Source organism: Emydura macquarii, unplaced genomic scaffold, assembly GCF_026122565.2.
Source record: "Emydura macquarii macquarii isolate MOO-44397 ecotype Brisbane River unplaced genomic scaffold, CSIRO-AGI_Emac_v2 contig_3114, whole genome shotgun sequence".
In the NCBI taxonomy this organism is placed as follows: Eukaryota; Metazoa; Chordata; order Testudines; family Chelidae; genus Emydura; species Emydura macquarii.
Genome location: NW_027133251.1, coordinates 2,658,079 through 2,683,237, shown reverse-complemented (window position 1 = coordinate 2,683,237; position 25,159 = coordinate 2,658,079). Strand labels below are relative to the sequence as shown.

The 25,159-nt window shown below is 45.9% G+C and overlaps 1 long non-coding RNA gene across 1 annotated transcript; it reads right to left on the bottom strand.

Moving 5' to 3' along the window:
* Positions 1 to 209: 209 nt before the first annotated feature.
* On the bottom strand, positions 210 to 24,523 carry LOC137141789 (uncharacterized). The gene is made up of 4 exons (XR_010916739.1): positions 24,428 to 24,523; positions 17,529 to 17,746; positions 12,266 to 12,352; positions 210 to 333 (listed from the first exon to the last, which is right to left on the bottom strand). It is a non-coding gene; the product is annotated as an uncharacterized lncRNA (long non-coding RNA).
* Between the last annotated feature and the right edge of the window lie 636 nt (positions 24,524 to 25,159).

Genomic DNA, 25,159 nt, shown 5'->3' with positions numbered 1-25,159 from the left:
GGGACCCTGGCTCCTGACTCCCTCATTGGTCTACCTACCCTGTCAATCAGGCTGACCTGGAACAGTGGCCTCTCCCCATTGGCCCTGGCGAATGTCAACTTCAGGATCTTGATTTCTTATTGGCCCTTCCCCTTTTTGGGGGGCGGGGGTAGTGGAAGAGGGCCAGACAAAAATCCCCACTCAGCCTCAGTAAGGGGCCAACAGCCGCCTTACACTATAAAGCCTATGGCATGGTTTTATCCCCCCCCTTCTTCTAACGGGGAGAGTGGAGGGAGGGAAGGATGTCTCCCCAGAGCATCTGTCTTCCTCAGCTACCTGAAATCTTGAGGCAACCTGGGGAAGGCAATTTCATGAGGGGTGAGTTGTTTGGTCTGAGCTCTGCTTATGACCAGGAAAACAGTTTTATATCCCTGGCCCCACCCCAAATCTTAAATCAATCACATTTAAAAAAAAAGAAAAACACAGTGATGGCAAGAACCCTAGTAGAGGATTATGCAACAGCCAGCACATCTCCTCATCTTCCTGTTTTAACTCTCATTCCCTGACCCTTCCCCACCCCACTGCTGTCATCCTCACCTGTAAACTTTGGAGGGGGGGGCCTTCCTATTTGATTTGCTTGTAAAACATCATGTGCAAAGTAATGGAAAATAATCCTTAATATACACACAAAACGATGGGGTCTAAATTAGCTTTCACCACTCAAGAAAGATCTCATTGTTCTTTGAAAACATCCTCTCAGTGTGCAGCAACAGTCAAAAAAAGATAACGTTAAGAACCAGTAGGAAACGGACATACCTCATCCCCAAGTTCCATGCACCACTGGAAGGCAGCCGATGCATTTGTTAGACTGAATGGAATTCTAACCCATGCATACAAAGTCTGTGGTGCAAGGAAGGTTGTGAGGTGATGGCTGTGAAAGAGATTACTTTCAACACACACTTTAGTTACATAATTTATTTGACAGTCATCTCTAAGCATCTCATTCTTCTTTGATGAGTGTTCCTTAGAAAAAAGTACAGACTGGATTGTTGTTATAAATTCTAAATTGTGTTATTAGTTTAAAAATTAATTTAATTTTAAAATGTTTTTTAAACCCATTAAGAAGTTACAGAAAACAAAATAAAGACAATTAGAGGATAATGGTGGCAATGTCAAAAACTGACAGCAACATGGGATGTTACAATTTTCAAGAGATAATTAATCTGTTCAGTTAATTCAAGCTCTTATCATATTCTTGTTACAAAGACAAAATTTTATCCTAATTCTATCCTGATCTGGGCAGGTGATTTTTTTTTTTAAATCAACCATAGAATCATAGAATATTAGGGTTGGAAGGGACCTCAGGAGGTATCTAGTCCAATCCTCTGCTCAAAGCAGGACTAACCTCAGCTATATCATCCCAACCAGGGCTTTGTCAAGCCTCAGCTTAAAAACCTCTAAGGATAGAGATTCCACCACCTCCCTAGGTAACCCATTCCAGTGCTTCACCACCCTCCTAGTAAAAAACTTTTTCCTAATGTCCAACCTAGACCTCCCACCCTGCAACTTGAGACCGTTGCTCCTTGTTCTGTCATCTGCCACCACCGAGAACAGCCTAGCCCCATCCTCCCTGGAACCCCCTTTCAGGTAGTTAAAGGCCGCTATCAAATCCCCCCTCACTCTTCTCTTTTGCAGACTAAACAAGCCCAGTTCCCTCAGCCTCTCCTCATAAGTCCTGTGCTCCAGCCCCCTCATCATTTTGGTTGCCCTCCGCTGCACTCTCTCTAACTTGTCCACATCCTTTTCGTAGTGGGGGGCCCAAAACTGGACACAATATTCTAAATGCGGCCTCACCAATGCCGAATAGAGGGGAATAATCACTTCCCGTGACCTGCTGGCAATGCCCCTCCTAATGCAGCCCAATATGCTATTAGCCTTCTTGGCAACCAGGGCACACTGCTGACTCATATCCAGCTTTTTATCCACGGTTACCCCCAGGTCCTTTTCTGCAGAGCTGCTGCCCAGCTCGTCGGTCCCCAGTATATAGCTGTGCATGGGATTCTTCCTTCCTAAGTGGAGGACTCTGCATTTGTCCTTGTTGAACCTCATTAGATTTCTTTTGGCCCAATCCTCCAGTTTGTTTAGGTCACTCTGTATCCTATCCCTACCCTCCAGGGTATCTACCACTCCCCCCAGCTTAGTGTCGTCCGCAAACTTGCTGAGGGTGCAATCTACCCCATCCTCCAGATCATTAATAAAGATGTTGAACAAAACCGGCCCCAGGACCAACCCCTGGGGAACTCCGCTTGTGACCGGTTGCCAGCTAGACATGGAGCCATTGATCACTACTCGTTGAGCCCTATGCTCTAGCCAGTTCTCTATCCATTTTATAGTCCATTCATCCAACCCATACTTCTTTAACTTGCTGATAAGAATACTGTGTGAGACAGTATCAAAACCATCCTTAAATATAGATCCTTATTTACTTCCAATTAGTTTTATTCTCCAATGGAATTATGAGACTGTTTTTGGCAGTTTTACCAAACAATTCTAAAGTTACTTAATGATCAAAGAATGTTAATTCAGTTCAAAATTACCTTGCCTAGGTAATACTCATAGCCAAACTTTGTCACATATACTTACAAAGACTATCACACACTAAATCCAAAACGAAATATTCAGGTGATACTTTTGGCACTACTCTAATTTATCTGGAATTCCACTAGTACTGTAAGTCTTTATGCCACTGTAACCAAAGGATAGAAAGGATGGTGAAAATAATGTGGGGATTAGAAAGCAGGGTGGTGGGTAAAAAGGGGGGAAATGGAGAAACCTGCTGAGAACAGTGGAGATCACAGAAGATCCTTTGGGGAGAAAATTGGTCTCTTTCTAGACTTTTACTGGGAATGGAGATGGGAAGGCATTTAATGAGAATGGCTCTCAGAATCATGGGGAGAAAGAGATGACATGAATTTCCCTGTAGACACATGCAGAAATTAACACTGACATTGTACAGAGATGTTCTGGAATGGGAAGGGCTGCAGTGCACTTTTCAGGGACTCAGGCAGTTATCCCAAGCATTTACGACAAATGCTGTATTTTCCTAACTAATCAAACAGCATCAGTCAAACTTGAGTTGCCCTGGTCACCATTAATCCCCCATTATTGCAGAATCAGTTGAGTTTTCAAGCTGTCTTTGCTGTATCTCATCTTGTGAAGTTTTATTGCATGTATATGGCAACTGACAAGAGAGACATGTTCCAGGACCCCACCTCCTCTGCTCTGTAGAGCATTTAGTCTACCAGCCTAGACCCGTTTTGGTAACTATGGGTTCTCATCAGCTAGAAAAAAATTCATTGCTACCACATGTTGAGCACATATTTGGTGGTCATCCCCAGGGTGGATGTAGATGCTAGAAGTGATACCATTTAAACATTACAGGATATAGAAAAATTGCATCTGGCATCCAATCTGAAAAAATTAAAAAGAAATTAAAAAAAAATCATAAAAAGGGCAATGAATCAAAGTCTAATTTTGAACAAAAATTAACAGAAGGCTTCTAAATCCAATTGTTAATACAATTATGTACTCAAAATAGTACTGCTTTGGAAAGTTTGGGAAATATTTTGCCACAGGTGACATTTTATGTATTTTCCCATGTTTTTTTACACCTTCAGTTAAAGCAAAAGTCTGTGCTCACAAGACGGTATGAGTTTGTCACATGCAATCCATCAGAAGATCAGTCATTGTAGAATGGACTGATTTGAGAAAAGTTTTTATTTCTGCTATTTTTATGAAATTATGCAGATAAGTCTCCTACCTCCTAATTATAAAACATACTTTTGGTGGTAACTGATCAGCCGGAGACGTGTCTAAAGCACGCAAGGTACAACTGAAATCATCATCTTACTATGAATACAATGATAATGCATGTACACTACCTATATAATAGTAGAAGACTTAGTAGAAGAGCTGTAGAATTGTCTTGTATGGATATATTGTGTTAACAAAATATAATCGTACTCTTATATAACCCCTACAAATAACTCTGAGCTACTGAATAGCTAACACCCCTTCAAGCTGCCGTTACTCACAAAAATTGTCACAGTAATTTGAAGATAGAAACATTTCAACTACTCCCCCTCAGCATCTGTGTCTGATGGTTCAATACGCTTTTGTACACTCATCACTGTCACAGCTGCATGCATCAGAGCACACCAAATCTTCCCTGTGGCATTTGCATCTCCTTGTTGCACAGGTATTCTCACAAACACACCTCACAAAGGTGAAGACAGCTTCTGGAGCAGGTGGCAACACCATCCCATACTATCACCCATTCATTGTTGGCAGGAGATGCTTGAAAATACTGAACTGTTGCATAATTCCATATGTCTGACTGATAATTTGCTCATTTCAGGTGCTGCCTGAAGGAGTCCATTGTTGGTGGCAGTGTTTTATTCTTCTTAGCAAACAACTCATAGTGCATGTTACCCAGAGATGCTAGCTTCTTACCACATTGCCATAAAGATACCTGTGAGACATAGGTTGCTTCTGTCTCTTGCTCTGAGCTGCGCTGCTCCCAAGATGTTTCAAACCTGCTCTGAACTCTAGATGTTCAGCTGCTGTCTTCAGCCATTTCTTTTTTCCTCTAGCCACTGAAAGCTGAAGTATCTCTCATCCACAGACAGCATGAATATTTGGCAGCATAACATGCATGTCCGTTCCCAGCTCCATAGCCACTCTGTGCATGGGAATGAATCTCTTCTTTTGGCCAAACACCAGTTTTAAAATTGAATTCAGTTGCCCCAAGAAAAGAGCAATATCTCGGGCACATAAATGCAACATCTGAATCCCAGTTCCACATTAGTAGCCTGTTTACTGAGTGTTTGTTGTGAAGGAGCAACATGCAGGAACACGCCTGAATCTGCTTCCTTGTGATCTGCCTCAAATTTTGGGATTGCAGAATGGGGACCAGGCACTACTTTCACGGCTTGTGCAATGGCATGAAACCCACCAGCAAGATGTACTTCACAACCAGGTAACCACCTCTGTTCATGTCTCATGACCCAGTCACTGAGGAGAAAATTTGCAATGTTTGATTTATTCTTTGAATTTGATATCGTCTTCAAGGGTCGCTTTGGTAATGGTGTTAGCACAGTGGGGTTCTGAGCTTCTTGCATTTGGACATTCCCCCTGTGGGCTCTCATGAGATTATTCAAATGAAGAATCAATCCAAATTGCCACCAACAACAGCAGTGTATTGACATTTTAGTCCCAGGATAATATTCACCAGTGATCAGACAGCTCCCCAAGTCTCAGTACGCACCATCTGCAGAAACACCCTGAGGTCAATACCAGCTAATGTTGGCTCACTGGATACCAGTAGCTCAGGCAATGACAGATTTTTCTCCAGTCATAACATATTGCTCTTTTGGGTTTTTCCTCAGAGATCCATCCAAGTTGAAGAGGGAAAGTGGGCCAGGTGCCAGCTCATACTTCAAACCCTGGATATCAACATCTCTGGACTGGCAGTAACGGTCTGTCTGCAGAGTATCCCACAATCAATAGTGATTGCTTGTGCTGTCTGCTTCTTTTGTTTGATTATTTTGTTGAGATTATGCCTTTTTATGGGCTCAAAGAGACTTACCCCACCTCTTTGCAACCTCCTGGTTACAAACTGCTTTGTTTCTTGTGTACCATTCTCTCACATGCACAAACTTTCAGCAATTTCAGGTGGGGCCCACAGTAGATGTTGCAATGTTCACAAGTGGCTGTTTTGTCTGAGCTTGTTCCAGGTTCAATGCTAAAAAAGATTTGTCCTTCCTCCTGTCATGGGTCTTATAATATCTTGGACAGCAGTTTCATCTGCAGCCGTGTGCTTTATAGACGTTTATTTGTGGAGATCTGTTGTTGAAAGCTGCATTTCACACATTTGTTTTCTCATAGCTGTTATAGCTGCCTTCAGATGTTGAGAGACAAGGTGATGATTGGACAAACGTCTGTTGGTAAGACAACCTTTTGAGCCACACAGAGCTCTTCTTCCAGTGTGGAGTCAGGTAATACTTGGTCAGAGCCATATCTTTTGTGCAAAGATGCTGGTGCTTCCTACAATCCTTGTTGAGAGATTGCTCGATGACCATGTCATGCCATACACCACTGAAGGGGGTGAGAAGGCTGTATACTGGTCCCTGATTATCAATTAGGGTATGATACATACCTGGCCTCTCCTCCAGAAGTCTGGATTCTGCTCATTTACACAACTGCATCTAGCATAATTCACAGGACCACACTAGAAGTCAAGTAGAATCATCTCTGCAAATGTCACAGGCTCCACAGATATGTTCTCTCTCTTTGCAGCTATGTAATCCATCAGTACCTGGGAGAAATATGTCAGTTTTCCCAGAACAGAAATGTATCAGAACAGTGTTTTCCTTGGGTAATGTAAGTGATCATGAGTTGGAGGAGTGATTGGGCGCTGTTCATGAAGCCTGCTAGAGCATTTTAAACATTGAAAACAATTTAGAGGCAGAAGTCTTATTAGCTACATAACAATAGAAGATAGAAAAACTTCTCAAATCCGGCCATCCTACAAATAATGACAAATATTCTGATGCACTACATCGTACAAGCAAACTCATACTGTCTTGTGATTACAGACTTTTGCTTTAACCAAAAGGCAAAAAAGTACAGGAAAATGCGTAAGATCACCTGTATTTCCCAAGCTTTCTGAAACAGTACTATTTTGAGTGCTTAGATGAATTATCAATTGTATTTAAAGTAGTCTGCAAATTTTGATCAAGATTAGAGTACATTTCTTTGCATTATGGTCCTTTTTTTCCCCCCAGATTGGATTCCTGATAACTTTAAATGTTATGTGATACAGAAAAACAGCACCACTTCCAGCACCTGTACGCATCCTGGGGTTGACCACCAGACATGTGCCTAACGTGGTAGTAATGAACATTCTCTAGCTGATGGCTTACCTGAACTCATTAATAAGACTCTTAAATCTTGCGGGTGGAACTAACTGGGGGGCTGTGGATTTGCAACAGGTTTCACTTCTTTTGTTCTCACCATGGGTGAGGCATCTTACATATTAGAGATGAGACCATTAGTATATCCTTAAAGATACGAGTTTTCCAAATGGATAGTTTGTTGTCCAATAGCCCTCTTTTTTTAAAATGTTTTCTGTTGACGAAGAGTGACACATTTAGAGAATGGTTCTTGTGGCTAAGGCACTGGACTCTGAGCCGGGAGATGGGGTTTGATTCTGGGATAACTAAGGTCAGACTGACCCCCAAAATGTGTTAGTTTTCACAGCTATATGCTGCAGCAGCAGCACCAGTGAATGAACGTTATAGCTTAGCAAATATCCCATCAGTTCTGGGATTTATTGACTGGGCACATCTATCCGCTGTTGGGGCTCTATAAAACACGTCATAAAACTGAAAGCCCTTTAACCCATCAACAGGCAGGCTCTGCAGGATGGTAGATCTGGAACGACAGATGTCCTAGCCACATTCCCAACATCTTGACACTTGGCTCAAACATCAAGAGAAGAAGGTTATGCGTTTGCATGCATTCGCTCTCCATCTACAGGACAGCCAACTGAGTGTATTTATAGGGATATTTCAAGGCCAGCTTCACATGCACTTGCTGCCACATGCATTTGGCCATTTGCTTGGGAAAATCCACTCCCTCAACTCATTTTGAAAATCCAGTTGTTGGTATAATTTAAAAAAGAAATAGTCTCTCTTGATGTTCCATTGCAGCAGTTCCTGGCGTAAGGCTGCATGACAAAGCCATCTGTCACCAAGAGATGAAAGAGTCTGTGCCTGGACATGAAGGCAACAAGATTTTGATGAAGCCAGTCAGGTTAGAATACTGCATCCATCAGTGAAGCAGAACCAGTTTGCTTTAATAATGTTTGAATAAGTGTGGTTAATAAGTTTGTGTCCTTTATGCATATGGCTTTACAGGTTTACTTTTGCATGTGTGCATGTCTGTGTCTATATACATAGTAAATAGATACAAATAGAAATATAAATGTATACACAAAGATGTGTCTCATTGTGCAGTGAAGGAGTAATTGTCACAAGTTACACAGCCTTATCAGATTTTCACCCACACTTATGAACTCTTATATGCTTCCTTAAGGAGGAAGGCTCATCTGCTCGGTTAAAGGCAATGGATAGGGAGTGTCTCTCTGTGTTTGTAGATGGTCTATAAAAATGGGGCTCTGATATATCTGGAGCCTCTAGGGACGTGCACAGGAATTTAAACTTGAATGTTTTTGGAGGGGCACTATAACCACACAAAGAAGAAAGGTTCATGTGACAGCTCCCACCCCTCAGATGTCTCAGGACACCTCTGGCAAGGATACCCAGCAGCGAGGAGGTAGCAGCTGCCCCTGGCATGGCACTCTGTGTCTCTGCAGCTCAGGGAGGGAGGGAGGAAGCAGCAGGACGCCTGCTGAGCAGCTCCTCCTCCTCCCTCTCCTACAGCTGTTGCTTCTACTTCCCTACTGCTGAAGTCCCATCACTGCTGCCTGCTTTGTAGACTGCCTCCTGAGGAGAGTTGGGGGTGAATGCAGAGGCCCAGCAGCAGACTGCAGCTGTAGGGGTGTCGGGAGGAGGAGCTCAGCCGGCAGCCAGCTGCCCTGCTGCTTCCTCCCTCCCGGGGATGCAGGGACACATGGAGATTTGGTGGGAGCCGTGCCCCTGCTTGCCCCTCCTTGTGCACACCCCTGAGCCTGTAGGTGCTACAAGAATACTTACAACATTACATGTCTTATAGGCATGATCTTTAGCATACAGGTGCAGCCAGCTGAGACTACAGAATCAACCATAAAATGCTTTACTTTGATCCTGTTGCTTTGAGTGCAAGGAGCTGGCTGCTAGAGTCCTCAGTTGACATTCCTCCAGATCAAACAGTGATTTGCTCCTCCCTAGGGCCTTAATTTCTGTTCCACATTATGCCAGTTGGTTGTGGCTCCCAAGCACCTCAGAAATGGCCTATGCAGCCACTAGCTGGGCAAAGTCTGGGCGCTTTTTAGTAGAGGCACGTGTGATACATTTCTTCCTCTAACCCTTGTGTACCTAATGGACTTTGCCTCTTATTTTACCTTAACAATAGTTTGGCAGTTAGAGAGAATTACCAAAGGGCACCCTTTTGACTAACCCAACATGGCCTGTTAAATAATTATAATTATACAGAAAAACAGCAAAGTCATGTTGGGGGGCGGGGATTTATCAATGTATTAACCAAGGAATCATGAAAACACATGGCCCAACTGCAGGACAGGAGGACTTCCCATTAATAATGAGTTGGCATAAGTGGTGCAGAACTGACGGTTGCTCCCAGTTGTGTTACAGGATGTCTTTGCTACTGAAGAATAAGCTTCTGAAGAAGAAAAATTGGGTCTCTCCTAAACCAGACACGGAGGATAAAATGTAGGAGGCTCATCTGTCTATGCATGCAGGTGAAGGATGGATAATAGCATAAGATCTGGGAAAAGAGTAGTCAGAAGAAGTCACAGCAACAAGTCGTGCTAGATCTGGTGAAGGCCCATAACATCTCCACCCAATGATTCAGGGAAGAAGCGCACCCTGCATGCTCCAGGCCATCAGAGCAGAGAAGCATGCCCCTTCCAGCTGGTGAGTCATGAGCAACTGGTGCTACTCATGACCAAAATAGCCAGCACCTCATTGAGGGAAAGAATCTTCCCTTCCTCCTTCATAACATGCAATTGTCCGACCAACACTGAAGAAACCAACCCTAGATACATCAGTTCTAGCCAACTACTGCACATTGTCAAACCTCCCATTCCTGAAGTAAGCTCACAGAGAAGCTATCCAGAGGCAAACTTCAGGGTCATCTAATTGAAATAAATATCCAGTCCCAGTATAAATGTGGATTCTGGCCAGGGCATGCAAACTGAAACCAATTAGTGGCACTGAGGGATGGTCTCTTCCTGTCAGTGGATAGAGGGTAGACATCCATTCTTGGCCTCCTGGACCTCTCTGCCACATTCCTTCACTGCCGACTAGGAGATACCATTGTTCCAGCAACGTACAGACGACACACAGTTCTACTTATCTGTTACCACATTTGACCATGCCACAACCACCAGGATAGCCCAGTGCTTGGATGAGATCACCTCACGGATGAAGAGCAGCTGGCTGAAGAGAAGCCTGAGCAAGACAGAGGTTATTCTGGTGGGCAGAGGAAAGCATTTAAGAGTTTGCCCACATGGCCCAGTCTCCTTTGGCAGAAGGCAAATATCTACAAGTGGTCATTTCAGTCCATAGTATAAGAACACTCTTGGATTCACCTCTGACACTAGGTACTCACACAGAAAGCCTTATGTGTGGATGCTGCTATCATCTTTGGTTGGCTAGGAAACTCTGTTCTATCTTGGTGAACGGTGATTTGGCCTCAGTTATTCACACCTTTGCCACCTCTTGGCTGGACTACAGCAATGTAATATACCTTGGCATGAAGCCTTCAGCACTTACAAACTCTGACTGGTACGTAACACTCACATCTCAGACACACTGGCAACTGTAAACACACCAGACCTGTTCTCCATTCTCTACAGCTGCTTCCCATAGAATATCAAAACAAGTTCAAGGTCCCAGTCCTTATCTTCCAGGCCCTTATTGGCCTGCACCCAGCATGTCGAAAAGATTGCTCTTCATCCAGAGCTTTAGGCATAGTCAACAACTTTGCTTCTCAGGCACAATGGAACTTTCAACAATATTGTATCAAACTCTTAATCTTTGCTCATATATGCAGCAGATAGAGTTTTATTTGGGGAGCTGCCCAGACTGCGGAATAAACCCCCACCGGAACTAAGGTTCATCCCAAACCCCACCACCTTCCACTCGAAGTGCAAGGCACATTTCTTTGACCTTGCCTTCCTGAACATAAGTATATAGCGATGTGTGTCTGTGTAATTGTAATTATAAAAACAATTCTAAGAGAAAGCACTCCCCTGCACACACCTCTCCCACCGGGGAGGGGATGAGAGAACACACACACATGACAGATGTTAGTCACGTTGCTTAATGCACTAATGAAAGGCATTTTGATGCCATGGTGATGAGCACTGCATAAGAATCAGAATAGATCAGAAGAAACTAGCAATGTTATTTACAGAGATAGCAGGTTAGTCACTAAACTTTTTAAACACAGGTTAAATTTTTACCTAATTTTCTAGACCACACATTATTTGACTGTATTTTAAGAGCAAGGAAAAACTTTATAAGAGTGAGATCTATTGCACTCTGGTATAGTCTCCCTCAAGGTATTGGAGGAAGCCACAATGACTGAGTCATTTAAAATTGAATTAGGAAAAAAGCCACTAGAATTTTTCTGCACTGGTCAGGTGGTATAGTCTAAATGAGATCTAATTCATCTTGTTCATTTATACATTTCAGTGATTGTTCTTAGTACACAACTGCATGGGGTTAAAATAGAGGTGACTGAACTATGCTCTTTTATACGGACCATATCCAGTGCACCAAAGGATGCACACGTTTCCTGATGTTTTCCCCCTTTCAGCTCCAAGAGGTGGCAGCATTGCACCTAGCATTGGGGAATTGCTCTGTGTGTGTATCACATTAACACTATGGGTTTCCTAAGGGAGAGGATCCACGCATGCTGAGACTCTTGGACTTGCACCTGGCTCTGATCTTTTCCACAAGAACATAAATGGAAAAAAGCTTTTGGGATTGAAACTCTCTCTCCCCCTCTCTCTCTCTCGACAGTCCTAAAGAACGTACAACCTGGACAGACACAAAGTGGGAGAGAATTAAGGCACAGAGAGGGGAAGCTCTCTGGCCGAAGAGACACTACAGCTCATCAGCAAAGACTCACTCCAGTACCCTTTCCACTGGACCACGTTGCCTCTCATGTATCTAGTGTTGCAAGATCACAGGAGATCGAAACAGAAAGAGGGCTTGTGCGGAGACTAGCCCCAAAACAGCTCTTACTATTAGCAAGTAACCTACCAGGCAATGTATCTGCAGTCACGCTGCAGATTTCAGCTGTCAGCTACCTGCACAATAACCTAGAGGCTCTCTCCTGCATAACATACTCATGCTTTAAGCAGGCGAAACTCCTGCTAGCCTTGACTGGGGAGGAATGCAAAATTTCATCGTAGGCACTTACTGGGGCCGGATTCTCCTCTCTCTAGGAAGAGTTTAAATTTAGAGTAATTCTACCGCTCTCAGTACAGTTACCATAGCTCTAACAGCTCTGAGCACAGATTATTTGGACTCACCGGACAGGGATCCCTGGACTCTGGATGATGAATTTGGGGACTTCCCAATACAGCAACAGGACGCAGCAGCATCTCCAGAACCTTCAGCTAGCAGAATGGTGGGGAAAACAAGCCATATGAGAAAAAGCCAATAGACCCAGAGACTCATGGACAGTAGCTGGAAACTAGCAGCACTGACAAGCTCTCCCTTGCTACAATGGTTTGTCTTCGCTGCTATAAAAGCTGCATTTCTTTGTCTTGGAGGTAACTAAGAGGTGGGAGCTGTCCGGAGGTAAAGACAGTGAAGATAAGGCACTTTCATTTTACTGGGAGGTAAACTCCTGGAGTTCAGCACTGTACCTGCCTGGGGGGCACAGCCTTTGATGGGGGCCTGGTGATGGAGCGGACTAGGCCCTGCGGCTCCCTACTGAAGGTCTTGCAGCCCTGCCACACCCCGCCCCAGAAAAAGGCAGTGGAGAGACTCTTCCAAGCGGCCTAGGGTGGCTGTGTGGGATGCAGACGATCAGAAAGGGGCTGCGGGGAGCAGCCAGTCAGGGCCCAGCAGGCTAGTATAAAAATAGCTGCAGGGCAAGAGGAGAGAACATGGTACTCCTAGCTGGCAGAAGGAGCTCAGACAGAGTGGTTGCTGGCAGGCACTGGGGGTGAGCGAAGGAGCTCCTGGCTGGCTGGCGGCTGGGACTCAGCCAGGACAAGGCCCTGAAGTAAGGGCAATGAATGTGCTAGGGTTGCAGGTGAAGTGGCCAAGGGAATTTTAGCAGTGATGCAGCTTAAATAACGGGATGTGGTGGATGGCTGCTAGCTATAGGGTCCCTGGGCTGGGACCAGGAGTAATGGGCTGGCCTGAGTTCCCCCCCATTAGCCAATGGGGAAGTGGCCTGGACTTTGATACGCCCCTGCAAGGGAAACTGAACTGTTTTATGACCCAGCTGGAACCAACAAGGCCCAGAGGGGCAAAGAGTCTGTGGGGAGGGAGCCCTGAGGGCACAGCCCCACGCCGGGGCTGGGACTGTTTGAAGATTGAGGGGCAGTTTGAGAGCCCAGAAGGGGCTGAGAGACAGTTCAAACCCAGGTCCTGTGATAAGCCCTGTTGGACTGATCGAGGAGCGAGGGCATTGAGCTAGGCCCCCTGTTGGGCTTGTACCCTGGAAAGGGTTTGATTTTATTTCACACGGTCTGTGTGTGTGACTCAGACCCCTCTGCCCATAGCCTCGTGCAACCGACCACCCACCACACGCCAGTCTGTCCATGGTAACAACACACGCACACGCTAAGAACAAACCTGCGGCAGGCTGTGTGTAACAGCTCCATCTGGTGATCTGCCTCCTGTACAACTAGGACAGCCAGACGAGCATCTTATTGAGAACATACCTTAGACTCTGGTTTAATTTTGGTTGCCCATGTGAGGTGCAATGAGTCCCTTCCCCCTTCCTCCATGGGGGAGACGGTTTTCACCCTTACCCTGGGCACAGCAGACTCCTGCTGCCACTCCTAAACCAAGACCGACCACTCTTGCGCCAGCACAGCAGAGCCCCCGGGCTGGTAGGTGAGTCTAGGGCCCCACACCTTGCTATACTCCTGTTAGTACAGAGCGAGCACTGGGGGGAAACGCATCCCCCCCCTTGTGTAAAGTAGTAGTAAAGGCAGCTGTTCAGCACGCTTCCTCTAGAATTCCCTGCTGGCCCTTTGCCCGCCAGTCTTGGTTTAACACCTTCCCTTTGCAGCTCCATTACTCCCAACTCACCCCTTCCTGGCTGCAGGATCCGGAATTTAGCCCTTAATGAGATCTGTCGCTCACATTCTTGCTCACCCGAAATATCTGTGAACTTAATTGGCCCATGAGAGGGAACATTCGCAGCTTGGGGCAATGCAGAAGATAATTAAATTTGTTCCATGTGGGATGGATCCGGCTCTAGACTGTTTTTTTAGTGAATTAACAGAGGAAAAAGTCCATTGTGCAATTGGAAACGCCTCTGACAAGGGATGGGTGTGTTGGAGGGTGAGGGTGAGGGTGAACATGCTTTTCATTCCAGTGTCCAGCACATGGATGCAGATGTTTATTACTCACGGTCTCTCCTAACTCCCAGGTTGGCATGTTATTTGCCAGGTGCTCGGATCCTACTGCAATAGAGACAACTGAAAAACCTAGCAAACCTCCCGGGACTCTCATAATGCCCCACACCTGCTCAGCTGCATGGAGAACCCACAGTGCATCATAGGAGATGTAGTACAGCCAGGAAGACTAGTCCATACAGGATAATAGGGGAATTAGGGTCTTGGAACTACAGCTCCCATGAGGAACCACCTCAAATGCAAAATAAAAAATTCAGTTTCAATTTTCCTGGAAGAAGATTCTGCTGGAACTGATCCCCTCCCATAGAAAAACATTCATTTCGAGAATTGCATTTGATAGCAAAATAGTTCATTCCAAATATTTGACCAGCTCTGCTTATCCCCATCGCTTAGAAAAATTGCTACCACTTTCCCACCCATAACACTCAATGTTCATGGCTGCAACATGTCGACAGTATTTGCTAACGCTGTATTAACCCTTTATATTTGTATTAAGATTTAATTTAACAGCTTATAAAGTGTTATCTGAGCTAGTATTCATAGAATATTAGAGTTGGAAGGGATCTCAGGAGGTCATCTAGTCCAACCCCCTGCTCAAAGCAGGACTAACCTCAGCTATATCATCCCAGCCAGGACTTTGTCAAGCCACAGCTTAAAAACCTCTAAAGATGGAGATTCCACCACCTCCCTAGGTAACCCATTCCCGTGCTTCACCACCCTCCTAGTGAAAAACTTTTTCCTAATGTCCAACCTAGACCTCCCCCACTGCAACTTGAGACCGTTGCTCCTTGTTCTGTCATCTACCACCACTGAGAACAGCCTAGCCCCATCCTCCCTGGAACCCCCTTTCAGGAAGTTAAAGGCTGCTATCAAATCCCCCCTCATTCTTCTCTTCTGCAGACTAAACAAGCCCAGTTCCCTCAGCCTCTCCTCATAAGTCTTGTGCTCCAGCCCCCTAATCATTTTTGTAGCCCTCCACTGGACTCTCTCCAACTTGTCCACATCCTTTCTGTAGTGGGGGGCCCAAACTGGACACAATACTCCAAATGCGGCCTCACCAATGCCGAATAGAGGGGAATAATCACTTCCCTCCATCTGCTGGCAATGCTCCTACTAATGCAGCCCTATATGCCGTTCGCCTTCTTGGCAGTAAGGGCACACTGCTGACTCCTATCCAGCTTCTTATCCACTGTAACCCCCAGGTCCTTTTCTGCAGAACTGCTGCCTAGCCCGTCAGTCCCCAGTCTGTAGCTGTGCATGGGATTCTTCCGTCCCAAATGCAGGACTCTGCACTTGTCCTTTTTAGTTCTCTGACTCCTGTTCTTCGTCATCTTTATGCAGCTGCCTGCTGCTGCTGCCCCTTCAGTGTTCTCCAAAAGCAGGCCTGACTCCAGCTCCACCCACACTGCCCTGTCCTCTCCTGGCTTGCTTATTAGCTCCAAGCTCTATTGTTCTGGGGGGAAAAAAGGAGGAAAGATTTTTACAGCACAGCAGTTATAAGGAAGTTGGTTTTTTTAAGTTGAAATTACTCTTGGCCTTTGTTCAGCAGCTACAAGAAGCTCTGGAGCTAGTCTGGTTTCTGCAGCTGCTCATGGAGCAATTACAACAGGCAACAACATCTGTGACTGGAAACCTGCTATCTCCCCACTCTGCAGTAGTGCCTCCTGTTCTGCCTTCTCATTCCTTCTCCACCTCCTACTCAGAGCACAAGTCCCCTCCTTGCACACTCGGTCAACAGCTGTAAGTGGGTCTGGATGGCACCTTTCATTCCTAGTATCTCTATTTACCCTTTGCCTTTCCCCAGCAAACCCAACAGCTCCGCCAAGGTGGGCCCCAATGTTGCTGACATGGGAATGGTGACAGCAGGAGGTCCCACAGCAAGCTGTTGTCACCGTTCCCTTCCCCCTCAGGAGTACAGTCCTTGAACGGCGAGATCTCAGAAGCTTAGCAGGGGTGGTCCCGTCCGTGTTTGGAGGGGAGACTCCTAGGTAATTCAGGGAGCTGCAGGGAGTGGCGTTAATGAGTCCGTAGGTGACCCTCTTCCCTCCTAGCCATGCTTGAGATGGGCAAAGTTCTGGAACTGAGCAACCTATGGACATGCGGAATTTTGGATCCAGATTTATAGGGTGGCTTTGCCCATCTCTACAAAGTATCCTCAGGGATCTCTTATCGCTCTAGGATCAGGCATGGCTGCTACCTCAGTTCCCCTCTGGTCCAGTTTCCCTCTGCTAGTAGAGTGCTTGGTCAATTTAATTTCTCCCTCTGGTTAAGTAGGAGAAGTCCACCCCTTCTAGATAAACAGGAGTCCACATCAAATGCTGGCTTGACCAGCCATTCTTCACCCTCTCTGGGCCGTAGTCTCAAACGAACTAGCATTTAAACGGAGTGCCAAGGGTTTGAGAATGTAATTGCCCTTTATACCTGCAGTTGTGGCTTTTATCCACTGCAACTGTGGCCTGAGGAATGAAGTTAAACTCACAGAGCTCTTGATTGTCCAGCTTCTAGAGAACACCAGGCCGTGTTGTGCGAGAGACTTAAAAAGGCAGGGGTTTAGGGTAGGCAGTATTTCTTATTCACAGCATATGCTGTCTGCTCCCACCCCATGGTGTTAGGGGTACGATTCAAACCCACTTCTGGGGGAGGAGGGGAGGGCTCAGCATTGACAACCCCCATGCATTCAAAAATCGTAAGTCAGATCCTCAGCAATCTTGGGATAGGCTTAAAAATCATGCGATTTTTCTGAACGAGTTTGTGGGGCTGTGGGGGTTGGTGGAGTGCATCACAGATCAGTCGTGTGGTGAATGAATGGAATCAATGAGCACTGGAGTCAGCCATGTCACAGGCTTCGCCCAGGATGCTGGGCAAGTCGCTTCATCGCCTGTGCCTCACTGGCCCAGCTCTAAAGGAAGGATAATACAGACTGACGGGCTCCCACCATTTTTTCAGTTTCATCTATTCCGATCATAAGATTTTGGGGGCAGGTGGCCTCTCACTAGGCGTTTATACCCTACCCAGCACCCCAGGGGACTAATATTGGTTGGAACCTGTAGGTGCTACTGGAATATAAATAAAAGCACTAATAACTAGAAAGGAGGGTCAGATGATTCTACACCCATCTCTCAATCCTAGCACCAAGCTTCCTAGTCTACCATGACTGGCACGGAAAGAAAGAATATAACAAAGTTTGCCTTACCAGATGGGTCCATCAAATCCAGTATCTGGCCTCCTTCAGTGGTCCAATGCATGGTGCTTCAGTGATGGGTGAAAGCCCCATGAAATGCACCTGCCAACTGTGCAGAGCTGTTTCTGACTCTTGCTGCAAACAGCTGAGACCCGGACGCTCAGCATAGGCCAACAGGCTCTCATACAGTGGGTCTCTTGCAGTGAAGGGGATTTCATTCGGGTTTCCACCTTTATTGTAGAGCAAGAACAGAACTTTTCTGGGCTTTTGTGACCTTTAATTGATACAGGATCCCTCCCCCGCCCCATGTCTCTATCACTCAAACTGAGCCCAGATGTTAATAAAACAAGGCATCCTGGCCATGCTCAGAGAGAGGATGTTGCAGTCCTGTCCCACTAGGCAAATGCTCCGTATAAGAGATGCTCAGGCACCTGTTACAGCGGTGAGCACCACTGCTGAAGGAGCTGCCCTCTGAGGCTTGCAGTGGGAAGGGCTGGGGCATCCCATGCACACTGTAGGGGCGTTATTACGTTGGTGACATTTTTAAAGGGGCTGGTTTCTTTGGGCAGGATGAAATATTGGGGTTCCTGCCGCTGATCATGGGGGGGGGGAGCAGCTGAGGAGCATATCTGAGGCAGATACAAGTATTACCAAGGAAGCTGTCAAAACCCTCCAGCAGATCTCTAAACACCTGGAAATGAAGGATTTTGGGTCCAGGATGACAAAGGATGATTTAGTTGGGGTTGGTCCTGCTTTTCATTGGTTGGTCCAATGCCTTTCTTCAATCATGCAAGTCAGTGGGGTCAGGCAAGCGTCAGGCAATTGGCGTTTTCTAAAAGGGGATTTCCCTGACTCCAACCCTTGGCGTAGCAGCGCTGGTGCTGCCCAAGTGTACAAAGGCAAAGCTGCCATTTGCACCAACTCGGCTTCAGCATCTGTCACAGCCTGCTGTGCGAACTCTGCAGTGTGTCTCAGAGCTGTAGGAGGGTTTGGTAGATGCACGGGTTGGGGGGACGTGAAGGGGGTAACTTAAGACCCTCCACATTACTAGGCCTTGGGGTGCACAAAGGGAGTAATGCAGCCCTTCCCAATAGATTCTCTTTGACCAAGATTCTGGCTCAAGTCTCTTCTGGCATCCACATTCGACCTCCCTATTCATTTCTCTCCCTACTGCTGTTCTGTGTAGGCATTTCACCTCTAAGCAGCATCTTTGCAGAGGGAACTGGAAGGACGCGGTACGAAGGGATTAGCAGAGCACTGGGTAGCTTAGAGTGGGTAAGCCCTTAGGGTCACAGACCATTGTTATATGTAGGTATAGGGCTTAGAGCAATGGGATCCTGGCTCTGTCTCCATAGAAGTGGAGAAGAAAAAGAAAACAATTCTACCAGAAAACCAGACTGCGCCTACTTCCCATTTTAAAACGTTAGCATTGATTCCCCAGCAACGTTGTTTTCCTTTCACCCCATCCAGCTTCCACCAGCAGAGTTCTTGGCTACATGCCTTGGGAGATAGGCCAAGTCCTACCGCAAGCACCTTAGGGCCAGACTCCACCTGAGACATGTCAGGGACGCAGGGTACAAAGAGCAGTATTGGTTGGAAACTTGATACCATTGTGAGGATGGTGCCCAGCATGTGCTGGAGTGTTTTCCCCACAGCTCTGGGGCAGGGAGAGCAAAGACTCCCATCCCTCCCTTCTATGCAGGGCACATCAGCTGCCTCTGCCCCAGAGGTACAGGAGGGATCCCCCTTTCCTCCTTCATGCATCTTCCTGGTTGCAGATGTACAGGAGCAAATTGCCAGACATGCTAACCCAGGCACTGGGCTACCTGAGATGCAAGAGGCAGCAGCCGGATTCATTGACAAACCATGCAATTACTGCCTTTGTTTTTAGCAAGTGCCATCAAAGCTCTTAGGGAGACAAGCTGGCTGGGGGAATATCTTTTAATGGACCAGCTTCTGTTGGTGAGAGCCACACGTGAGGGCTGTGGATAATACAAAGATGCAAAGGGGGGAAATTACAGCCCTCATCTCCCCTACTGCCACTTCTCGCTAGACTAGTGAAAATAGCAGCCCCTTTGAGCAGAAGTGGACCACAAATTCCTGAGCATCCAGCTATCTAAGATCATTGGCAGTGTAGGTAGTTACCCACAGGGTGTCTGGCTGGCTTATCTGCCTGGGAAAGGAATTAAACTTCAGAGAATGGAGAAAATTGCAGGACAGATAATCTTTCGTTGTCTGGCTAGAGTGCAGTGCCTACTACGGGGAAGCTGATCTCGTGAACAGATAGATATCAACATGATCTACAGTGGTGGGTAAGGAAAGCCTCAGGTATAGAACTGGACGGGCAGCCACACGTCCAGGAATGTGTGTCTGTATCTGGGTGCCTGCATGCTGGTTAGTGTGAGAGTGTCTGCAAGTGCTAGTGTGTGGATCTGTATATTTGGAGGTCTGGGAGTAGGGGTGTGTGTGTGTGTTATAAATAGAAACTAGAGATGAAACAACCAAGTTATCTCTAGGGCCTGATTTATAGCTCACTGAAGTCGGTTGGTGTCTTTCCATTGCTTTCAATGGGCTTTGGATCCAGCCACTAGCTCTTCTATTCCCCACTCTGCTCTGCCACCACATTGTTCACTCTGCTTTTATACATGCTACCTCTTCCCCCACCTTGGCTGTTTAATCTGTAAGCTCTTTGGGGCAGGGAGCGGGTACTACTTTGTGTCTGTGCAGCCCCTAGCGTGACGGGGCCCTGTTATTTGTTGGCCTTTCAGCACTATCATAATAAACAGGATTATTATTAATAAATAATAAAAGGATAGTTCCCCAAGGCAGATACTCCGTTTCTTTCTGCAGTCAAGTATGAAATGTTGCAAACGATGGAGCTTCCCCTGCTGGTTCGACCATCTAATCCTGTAGATTTTACCAAAAAGAATTGCTCCCCCTGCCTGGAGTTTACACCGTTAACGTACGGGTAGGCAGCTATCCTATCTTGTCCTTTCCTTAATCACTCATTGGCCAAGCTCTCCACATCCACCTCTTTGATTCTGTCCTCAGAAATCAATCCCAGACTTTACTTCACCATTTTTTTGCTTGGCTGAGTCCATATCAGTTCCCTCCACCGGCCCAGAACAAAATGCAACAATTGAGACCTACTGAGAGGGGTTCTTTGATTCCCCTCTCTTTTAATTTATAAAAGATGTGCCCATCAGAAGGTGTCTGGGGACACCACACCGATCTAGCCACTCCCTGGAGATCGTAGAGGATGGATTTTCAAATGAGATTTTTGTGCACCATCGTCACTTGCTTTTATTTAAATCCAGACAGCCCGTTTTCACTAACAGTATTGAAACAATATGCAGGGGGGAGGAGGGGGAGGGAGAAGGTGATCAATTAGGCTTGACCATAAATGGTTTGGCTGGTTATTTATCAGTCCTGTTGCCATCTAGATGTGAACACTCATGCCAGGACGTTAACTGTAAAAGGACAGCAGTTGGCATTCAAATTTCCATTCCCTATTGCCCAGCACACCCAAGCTGCTAGCACAGCACAAATAAAAATGGGATGCATGACATATGCAACATATTCCAATAGTTCCTTCTAGGTGACCATCAAAGAGCAAAGAGAGAGTTTGTGCCCTCTTTGGTCTCTATGTTGGATGAAAGGTTTAAAATCTGTGGCTAGGATTTTGTTGTTGTTGCTGATATAATTTTAAAAAAACGAAAACAAAAGAAAAAAAAACCAGACAAGGTGGGTGAAGTCATATCTTTTATTGGACCGGACCTGAAGAAGAGCTTTGTGTAGCTCAAAAGCTTGTCTCTTTCACCAAGAGACGTTACTCCAATAAAAGATATTACCTCACCTAACTGGTCTCTTATATCCCGGGACCAAAATGCCTACAACACTGCAAACAAAATTTTAAACACATTGTTATCTCTACCAGCAATGGATTTTTCTCTGATGTATTTATTTTCCTTTATCAATTTTATACACTATTTGTTATATACTGGTCTTTATTTCTAATTGCCTTCACTTTGCCTAAAACTCCATCTAGTTCAGTGGCAAAGTTGTCCTTTATTGATTGTGGCCACCTAATCTATTCTTTTTAAAGAACTCCCAGTTTTCATTCATATTTTTTTATCCATTTTATTCATAACTTTTCTCAGCTTTGGGAAAATAGCCCTTTGGAAGCCCCAAGTGTGTGCCTGACTGGCTGAGTCTGTCCTCGGTTTACCTATATTGAATGTAATCAGATCATGATCACCGGTCTCTAGGAAACTACCAACTTCCAGTCAGTGATGAACTCATCTTTATGCAACATAAAGAAGTCCAGAACAGAGTTACATCATGTTTGGTGCAATATGTTAGAAAAAAAATCTATAATTTTTAATAATGCTGATGATTTACTACTGACTGCATGAGACTTCCAGCCCCTTCCTTTCCACACATTAGAGACAGGTGCTTAAAGAGCAATTTATCCTATTCTCTGGTTTGAGTCAGTAGTCCCTTACAGACTCCTCCACCAACCAGTACCCTTCCTGGCCTTCGGTAGTTAGCACATTGATCCATGTACACTGAAGAAAAGGAAGATGTGGCAAACAGGAGAGAGTCCAAAGGAAAGCAACAAAAATGATAAAAAGTTTAGAAAGCCTGACCTATGAGGAAAGGTTAAAAAGATTTCTCAAGATTAAACGTAGCCAAAGAGAACTGAGAATGGACCTGATAGCAGTCTTCAAATATGTTAAGGGTTGTTATAAAGCGGACAGTGATCAATTATTCTGCATCCACTGACAGGAGGACAATTTGTAATGGGCTTAATCTGCAAGAAGGAAGTCTTAGGTTAGCTGTTAGGAAACTCTTTGGAACTGTAAGGGTAGTTAAGATCTGGAACAGCTTCCAAGGGAGATAGAGATTCCACAATCTTTGGAGGTTTTTAAGAACAAATTGGACAAATACCTGCCAGGGATGGTCTAGGTTTATTTGGTACTGCTTCAGCACAGGCAGCTGGATTTGATGATCTCTCCAGGTCCCTTCCAGCCCTACTTTTCTAGGATAAGATGTTGTGGTTCTGGGTTATCAATAATTCTCAAACAGCTAATGATGTCTACTGAGGAATGCCACCCTCCTTTTTACCCCCTCTATCTTCCTATACAGGTTGTAGCCCGGAATTTTAACATTTTGATCATGGGAACCATCCCACCAGGTTTCAGCAATGCCAAATACATCAAATTTCTTCTTGTCAATGAGAAATTCCTTGTGCTTCTTACCAAGGCTCTTAGCATCGGTATTAAGCTTTGACTCATCCATACGGATGACGTCACCAACGCAAAAGAAAGTGATGCATTAGGGGGCACCCTAGCACCATTTGCTGTCGCACCTTGGATTTTATTTGAGATTTCCTGCGCAAGCATTGATCAGGCATGACCAACCCTGCTTCGCTTTTGAAACCTGATAAGATCGCAGGCTAAGGTGGAATGGCTGAAGGCACAGTACAGCAGAGGGTTGAAGCAGTGGATAGAGATCTGGAACCGGTGATGTAACACAAATTACAATGCTATGCATGAACATGCATGAGATATGCTTCAGAATAAAAATGTTTGCACCGATAGGCGAGTTGCTTTGGATCCAAGACCTTATCAGATCTGGAAAACTGCTGAATGAGTGAGTTGCTGGAGTGTCCGTCTGTTCAATGTACAGAAAACACCCAAAGGGGCACCTCAATATTCATGCAACTGCATGAACCGTGTAAATGATTAGCTGGTGCTAACAGGGCTGGAGGGTTCCTGCATGAAGTGCATGTTATCAGCCCCACTCCCACTCAAGTGATAGGTCTCCCTCCCACACACCCTCCTCTCCCCCCACCTGCATCCCTTTGTCCACCAGCCCTTTGGTTGGGAGCATTTTAAAGAAAGGCTTCCTGGCTTAAAGGATTTCCTGTCTGTTTGGGGAGAGATGAAGGGGCTGAAAGAGAATGACACTGAAGAGCACTCAATGCTCACGCTGCAGCTGATCATCAGCCACAGGCTCCAGGAAAGTGTTTTCTTGGGTAAAATGATGCAAACTTATGCTGTGGCCCCAGCGTGTTATATGCAGGCACTGGGCCTTGGAACAGAGGGGATCGTGTCCAAAGAATCCCCAACATCACGCACTGAGCAGCAGGAGGGTAAGAGATGGGTCTTGCAAGGAATTAAAACAATATCAGGTCCCCTCCACTTCCAAGCTCAGTCTACATAAGCATCCCAATGTGTCACCCCAGCACACACAGACAGAAAAACACTATCAGGTAGGACCTTATTTTGTTCAGCCAATCACGATGGATACTAGATAGTTGTGTGTTTCCTGGCTCCTGGCCACACACTGCTAGCATTAATACTAACCCACAGAGGTTAGCTACATGAAGTGGTCAGTTCCTCTCAGGTTAAGCTATGGAGGCTGTTGCTTCAACCACCTTCAAGAGAAGCTTGTGTTTCATGCCATGTCTTGGCCCTCCACTTTTATCAACACCAATAACTGGTGGAGTTTGCATCCCCAAGGTTTTCAGTGTCCGCATAAACTATGTAGCAGGACACCCACCACCAAAAGGCAGCCACCTCTGAGGTGAAGTGCAGCTGCTGCATACTAGCACATGGCAGCACTATGCAAGAGGCCAGGAAGCAAAACAGAATACTCCGCTCCATTGCATCACAGAGGTGGATTAATCTCCATGTCATTTCCTGGGGTACCCAGGATCCAAGAAAGAGACCGAGACCAAAACCAAACTAACAAAACACACATGTCCTCCACAAGACAGCCGCCAAACCAAGCCCAGCCAGCAGGGCTTCTAGTTTTCTTATTATTCCACAAGACACAGCCTTGTCCCCCTACGAATCAGGTCAGGGAAGGAGCAGCCAGTTTAACCAAGTTCATAAAGCCCTTACCTCAGAGCAAAGACGCTTGCAGTCAGACAGCGAAGTCTCCAAGACCCAGGTCAGACTAATGCCAGCCTGCAAGTAGCGTATCCTCCCCTCAGTCCCTCTCTCTCGCTCAGCTGCCTTTTGTTGTTTATATAGCCCAGCAACAGGGCACAGCTGGGCACTTCTTAGCTGTGCTGGGGCTAATATGGCCCTAAGCGCCAGGCTAGGCCTTAAAGAGGTAGTACGTCCCACCACACCAAGGACATGCTGCTGTGCTTTCAGTCAGGATATATATCTTTAAACTGAGGGCTGCGGGGAGTGTGATCTTCCCCTCAGTCAATTACAATCTCTGGGCCACGTTCATTGAGGGAGACAAGGTGGGTGAGGTAATATCTTTTATTGGACCGACGTCTGTTTGTGAGCAGGACCAGCTTTTACACAGAACACCTCTTCAGGCCCTGTTTAAGCTCAAAAGCAGACGTTGGGCCAATACAAGATACAACCTCACCCCCTTGTCTCGCTAATATCCTGGGATGCCCACAGCGACAGCTACCCTGCAAACCATGTTCATGTTTTAGTCAGTCTCCTTCAGGTCCATCCACTCCCCCCGGGGAAGCAACCAGCAATGCCTCATCCGCTGCTGACGCCTCTGCAATCGGCTCACAGTCGCTCACTCTGCTGCAGCTGCCCACAGCTGCCTTTGCTCGCTCGGCAATGCCACATTCTGAGGTTTCGCCACTTGACCCAGCTCTCAGT